Here is a 7697-nt window from a genome sequence, read left to right as displayed (position 1 = left end):
TATATATATATATATATATATATATATGTGGGAAAATTGTTGTCTAAAGGAAGTTGTAAAAGGTAAATTGTCAAAACACTACGGAACCTGAACAGATAGTTTAAAGGTGTGAGGACAAGGACATTGATGGGACTAAAGCATTTGTGTTCAGTGAAGTGTCTGTTGATGTCCCTGTTGATTTTGCTTACAAAGCACTGGATGGAGCAAAGATTTCTGGTCACTGTAATATAAAGGGGTGCTGTTTATGACACCCTGAAGAGAAACATCTAATATTAGTTGAGAGCACTAATGACATGACTGTGCCTGAGCAGCTCTTAGCTGGTTGGGGTTTAGAGGCAACGGCGATTGATGTTATACAGACCTGTACTGGTCCAATTTTTCATGAACTGAAGGACTTTCAGGCCAAGTTAATGTCATTCTTAGCTCATGAAGGGAAGACCTTAGCTGATGTGACAGGTCTACTAACTCCTGCTCCACCCACCACAGGAGAGTAACTTAATATAGAGCTAGTGACTGCTATCTCCTTATGAGTTGAGCAACCAATCATTGGTCCTGTAGTTATGTCTTTTGTTACAGGTGTGGTGATGATGGCCATTTCCTACATTAATGTCCAAACCCAGAAAACTAAACAGGCTGTGGGAAACTCCCCAGGGGCTCAGTAGAGGAATGGCCTGTTTCCCTGGAGTAAGATGCAATCTATCATATGTGACACACTAAACAAGAAGTACAATAGCCTGAAGGTTTAGTTGGACCAAGCAATATTGTCCCAGTACAAATTGAAGGTATTCATAGTATGCTTTACTCGATAGTGGGTTTCAAGTCACTCTGCTATATTGTTTCTTTTATAAAGAGCATCTGAAGCACCTACCTCTGGCTTCTATTGAAGGTTTAGAAACATGGGGTCTCAGTGTGCATACCCCTATGATTGGTATATATGCTTGGAGTTTAGTAAAAATGTAGTAGGTGTTAAAGAGACGGCAAACATTTGTTCTAGTGTCTCCTGACCCGGTCATGAGAGGCAAGTATTCCATTGTAATTGGAACAAAGTTGTCTACTGTAAGGAGACCATTTTAGATAAAAAAAAAAAAAAAAAAAACTCAGAGGGAACAATTTCATCCACAGTTGATCTGTTCATCCAGTCATCAGAAAGGCTTATGAGTCATTTCAAGAGGCACCTGATCCTGAGGTGGAGACAAAGAGAGGAACAGTCTGGTTCACCATAGTCAAGCTCTTTACACTCCCACTTGGTGGAGTAGCAACAGTTAACTCCCATCCCAAATTTCCCAGGATATATCCCCTCACAGGCTATCCTTGTCAAACTGGTGCTGTTTATGCCAGTTGTTAATAAACCCACTGGGTTGGTTGTTGTCATATCACAGTTACTGTAAGGAACATGTCCAGTCATGACATGACAATGAAGCGTGGGACACACATCGCTCATATTTTCCCTGTGGATGTAGTGAAGTAAGTCCTTATAAAAGAGAAAACTAAGCCCATCACTTCAGAGCTGTTGTTGTCCTCTTTTAATTTCAGTAACTCATGTGTGCTTCCAGTGGAAGCAGAGACTGTGCTGAAAGATGATGGAGAGAAAAGGGATTTTCTCCTGCAGTGAACTTGATATTGATTGTGCCACAGAGAACACTATTCGAGTAACGGATGATAAGATAATTCAGAGAATAGTCCAGACGCCTGCCTCTTCATGTGATAAAGGATGTGAGGAAACATCCATGAGCTCAAAGAGGCTGGGATCATTTCTGAGTCCAGGAGTCCCTATGCATCACCAGTTGTTGTTGTGCACAAGGAAAATGGAACCACGCACATGTGTGTGGATTACAGAACATTAAACAAGAGAACAATCCAAGACCAATGCACCGTCCCTAAAGTGGAAGATGCGCTGGCCTGCTTAAGTGGTAGCTGCTGGTTTGGTGTGCTTGATCTCAGAAGTGGCAACTACCAGACCCATTGAGCATGACTGAAAAGAAAAAAAAACAGCTTTTATGTGCTCGGTTAGGTTCTATCAGTTTGAACGGATGCCACAAGGGATTTCTGTAGGTGATACAAATCTTCTAGAGGTATTAATATACTTAGATGATGTAGTTGTATTTGGAAGAAGACTGCAGGAACATGAGCTATGCCTTCTGAAGGTGCTGGACCGCCTTAAATAGGAAGGGTTAAAGCTAGCCGTGGACAAGTGCCACTTTTGCTGCCCCTCATTCACCTACTTTGGACACATAGTATCTAGCAATGACATCGTCACAAACTCTTCAAAGATTGAAGCTGTTAGGTTTTGGCCATGTCCCAAAAAAATAACAGCTCTTTACTCATTCCTTGATCACAGACTCAGGTGTACCTCATGTGCTGTACGTTGATGCAAGCAGAGAAGGTTTGGGGGATGTTCTCTATCAGTACCAAGAAGATGGGTTACGGCCAATTGCATTTGTGAGCCGAAGTCTCACTCCAGCTGAAAAGAACTATCCCACTCATAAACTTGAGTTCTTGGTCTTAAAGTGGGCCCTCACCAGAAAGATGCATGACTACCTTTGTGGAGCCAAATTTGAAGTTCATGCCCACAACAGTTTATTAACCTATGTTCTAACTACAGCTAAGCTGGATACAGCAGGGCACCGCTGGCTTGCTGAACTGTCGACATATGACTTTCATTTGAAATATCATCCAGGGAAACAAAACACTGATGCATTGTCCAGGCGCAATTGTGATGTTGGTGACGAGGAGGAGAAATGTTTCCCCACCTCTACAGTTAAAGCTGTCTGTCGTATGATTTCAGTTGGTCCTTATCATCATAAACTCCGAAGAGTTATTGACATTTTAGGTCCTTCCAAACAAACGGTACTCAGAGCTTACTGTAATCTACCCTCTCTGTCTACACATTGGCTACCCAAGATGACAACTGCACATATTTCTTGTTCTTAGCAAGAGGACCCTTGCATTTGGGAAGTTTGGGGAAGTCCAGAAACATCTGCCATGTGCTGGTAGTTACCGACCACTTCACCAGATATGTTGTTTGCCACAACAGTACAAAAAGCTGAAACAGTAACTAAGGTGCTCTGAGAGCAATATTTTGTTCACTGTGGGTTATCCAAAAGAGTGCATTCAGATCAAGGCTGAGATTTTGAAAGCAGGCTTATTCATGAACTGTTGGACATGTTAGGTGTCTGAAAAACCTGTACAACACCTTATCACACCCAGGGTGATCGCCAACCTGTGTGGATTAACAGAACGCTGCTTGACATGCTTGGGACTTTTGAAGTGCAAAAGAAGAGTACAGTAAATGGAGTAAACATAAAAGTCACCTTGTTTATACTTACAATCATTCTGTGAATGAGACTACAGGTTGTTAACCATACTTTCTCATGTTCGGTCGGGAGGCAAGGCTGCCAGTAGATGTGGTGTTTGCATTCTTTTAAAACTTGGACTTAAGGTTTCAGTTGTTACAATAAAAAAAGGTTTCAAATGAAGAAGAGATGTCAAATTTCGTTTTTAATATCTACCACACACATTGCTCAATTACAGATACAGGCTGAGATGCTCGTCTCCACCGCCCCACCGTGAGGCGTTTTTTTTCCAACTGATGTTGAACTTTTTCCTCAACATCCGTTTTTGCTATATATTTATTTTACTTTCAAATTGTCGATTCAAAAATACTTTATAATTCCAAAGGGAAATTAAATGTTGCAGTGACTCATACAGTATTTTTTTTTTAAAACAGGTGTTGTAGGTGTTGATAGCTGTAGGAAGGAAGGATCTTCTGTAGTGGTCTGTCTTGATGCTGAAGGACTTAAGCTTTCTTAGGAAGTACAATCTGCTCTGTCCCTTCTTGTAGATGGCTTCACAGTTGTGTCTTCAGTCTAGTTTGTTGTCCAGGTGATCACCAAGGTATTTATACTCCTCAACCACCTCCACTTCTTCTCCCATGTTGTTAAGGTTTCAACTTGGTCCTCTTTCCTCTGAAATCTACAATCACCTTCCTTGTTTTGTTGAAATTCAGGATCAGATGATTGTTTCCACACCATGCCACAAATCGTTTCACCAGCTCTCTGTACTCAGCTTCGTGTCCATCTTTTATAAACCCTATGACTGCAGAGTCATCTTAGTATTTCTGCAGATGACAGGACTCTGTCTGGGACTGAAAGTCAGAGGTGTACGGCGTCAAAAGGAATGGAGAGAGTACCGTCCCCTGTGGTGCTCCTGTGCTGCTGACTACTTGATTAGACAGCTGACCCTTCAGTCTAACAAACTGTGGTCTGTTTGTCAGGTAGTAAAATTTTTTTTCCACTTCCAAATTGCTTTTTTTTTCTTGAATTTAATAAAAACACAAAAATAACTCCATATAACCAAGTTCTTATTTTTAAGTTTTATGGATGAAAAGTAGTTAAAATGCAAAATTAAAAGAACCAAATTAATATGACATCAATGATCATTTAGCATGAATATGCCTCTGGAACTGTATCTAAACTTCATACTGATTCTTAAGGATCTCTAACATTTTTTCTTCTTGTGTTGGTGAAGATCATTCATTCTGATGGATGTGTGAATGTGTGAGTTTGTATTCTTGTTTATCGGAGGCGATTTCGCACCTGCTCTCTCGCCTTTTTCTTCTGGATCATCTCCCACATGACCTTCTCATTTCCACAAAACGTCCATCTCCCCCTTCTCTTTGCATCAATCAGTTCATCTCCTATCTCTTTGAATGGCATCTTAAAACAACAAGGGAGATTTTTCTTATTTCCAGGACTACAATAGGCACAAGTTGATGAAAGGTCTATGTAAAAAAAATTAGGTTAAATGAGACAGAATGTTTTAACTAACAAAAACTGTAAAGAGCAGAGTGACCAGTTTAACTCTCAGCTAACCACGTGGCTTTTTTTTTCTTCAGGAAATTGAATAACTGATCGTTGTTCTATAAATGTTTAAAAAGTCTAATTTCTAAGACGAGGATTTTAGAGGTTGACAGTAAGGTTTGACAACCAGAGATTTGAAGTCATTATGTGCTGTTACTCACTGTCCTATTGAAAGAAATGAATTTATCTGACTCTAATAAATTGTATCTCCCAGCAGGAAGTAGCTCACACTTTGGTTTCATTAGGGGATCAAGAGCTGCAACATTATAAATAAATTGATACAAATGGAAATTAGACACAATTGATTAGAATATGATCTTATATAAAATATTCAGAAAAACTACTAATGAAATCTTATTTAGAATAGAAAATCCCTTTATTGTTCCACAATGGGGAAATTGTGGTGTTACAGACGCAAAATGTTATAGCAGAAGTGTTCACACAATGTGGACCTTAGAAAGTGTATTAAAATAACAGAATAAGTAACAGAGTTTAGAAAATAAACACATAAAATACTGTACTGTACAGTGTTTTTACAATATAAATGCTCTGTATCTGGAGAGTAAATAATCAATAAATAGCTGTGGATATTTTTACTGTAATGGATATGTGATGCATTGCAGCAATACAGTATTAGATTTGCAAAATGTCAGCAGTGTGTTATGTAACTGATTTAGACAGAAGCTGTGCAAAAATCAGCATGAATGTAACAATTTATTTTGGTTGTTGGGAATAGCTGTAAAGTTATACAGCTGCTGGGAGGAATGATCTGTGATAACGCTCCCCGGTGCATTTAGGGCAGTCTGTCACTGAAGGAGCTCTCCAGTTCAGCTTCATGCATGGGGTGGGAGACATTGTCCAACAGAGAATTAATTTTAGTTAGGGTCCTTTTCCCACCTCCTGCTCTTGAGTCTAGTGTGCATCCAGTCTCAGAGCTGGCCTTCCTGATCCGCTTACCCAGCTGCTTTCTCTCAGCTTTCAAATTTGGTTTGAGAATTTTATAATTAATATGTAATAAATAATTGATTTTAACTACACTGTAAAATTAAAAGAAAATAATTTTTTCTCATGGATTTTTCTGTTTTAAAAAACAATTCTGCTTAGACTGCTAACTCTGCGACCCGGCCCCGGATAAAGCAGATGAAAATGGATGTATGGATGAAAAAAGAAATTTAATTAAAAACACACACAAAAAAAAGTATCCACATTTTTTCTCTAAATGTTTCTCAAATATAAATTACTCTAAATTGTTTCCCATTGTCATTAGTGGAGTTGTCAGAACTCTCTTACCTAAACGACTCTGATAAATACGGTTGAAAGATCCATAAAAACAAATTATGGAAAATTCCTTCAAATAATTACAGTACTGTTACAGTACAGTACCTGTCCAGGGTTTATGCTGCCTCTCGCCCGTAGACAGCTGGGGATAGGCACCAACAAGGATAAGCATTAAAGAAAAATGGATAGTTTACTCAAAAGATGCTCCTTGAAACTATTCTGCTGATGTTTACAGGTTATTTAATGTGTCCTATGTTTATTTCAGTAGTTTTTTAGAGTTCACATTGTGATGGGGATTACAAGGTTTAATAAAAGTGTACCGTAGTTTTATTAAGCTGGGCTGTGATTATTTTACAATAGTGACCAATTATCTCCAGGTGCTGAATCAGCTTCCTTTTGAGTCAACAACCTGAGCACAAAGAGAAAATATTTCCCTTGTGGTTAATGATTTATAACTCTGTTTGTAATTATAATCCAAATTATTGACATTAACTGGTAGGAAAGACAAACTGAATCTTAACAGCCGGCCTCATTGGCAAGCGAGTTAATAACACCTGTCGCTTATGATCATCTAACCAATATTTGCGTTGCGGCTTACTCTTGATTGGAGTAAAATGTTGATTAATTATAACCTCCGATTATATATAAATTATTCATAATCTAAACAGTAACATTGAATAACAGACCAGAGTTCTACATTTGATACAGTCTAACACAATATTCTCTAAGAAAGGCATAACCATGGTGTAGGATTTAGGGGAACGCCACTAGGGTGGTTTAATTCATGTTTGTCCACCATATTTCATTTTTGTATGTAAATGGCAAGTCTTCAAACTCCAGAGTTACCCGTGGAGAACCTCCTTGTTTATTTTTTAGGTGCAATTCTGTAAACTTTATACATGCTTCCAATTGTTAGGTTGTTGCATAAAGTTAAAAGCATAAGAACCAGAATGGCCAATTACCGCTTTTTAATTGAGACAAAAAAGAAGTGATCATCTTTGGTCAGGAATCGGTTTCTGTGAAGTCAGTCATTTCATCTGGATTGCATTAAATTGCCTTTGAAATTCTCCTAGTAATCAAACTCCATCGTACATCAGAGATTTGACTGTTATAAATAACATGTGCTTAACACACAACAGATTTTAAAAGTAGATCGGGAGGCATGTCTTTTAATTATCAGAGTTCAGTCCTGTGGAGCTAGCTTCCTTTTTCAGTCTCTGAGGCAGATCTGCTTCACTCTGCAGTGCTTAAGAGCTGGCCTTGTTTCTGTTGGAGGTTTCTTACTGTTAGTTTTCCCTTCTACGGCATGCTTGGTATAAGGTATTGCTCCATAGTCGTTGACACTATGGAGTCTATTTTGTTTCGTAGATAAAAACATGTTAACCAGTGTCTGTGTGATTGGATTGAATTAAATATATAAGAACTTCAGGGCATGTGTTGTGAATTGAAGCTACATAAATGAACTGATGTAATGTGGTCAAAAGTGTCATTGTTTATTTGTGTGCTTTTATTTCTTCTACTAATTATTTAATATTAACATAAAAAGGTTTACCATAGGTA

The sequence above is a fragment of the Cyprinodon variegatus genome, unplaced genomic scaffold (genome assembly GCF_000732505.1).
Source record: "Cyprinodon variegatus isolate N-32 unplaced genomic scaffold, C_variegatus-1.0 Scaffold1158, whole genome shotgun sequence".
NCBI lineage: Eukaryota > Metazoa > Chordata > Actinopteri > Cyprinodontiformes > Cyprinodontidae > Cyprinodon > Cyprinodon variegatus.
This window is presented reverse-complemented; position numbering follows the sequence as displayed.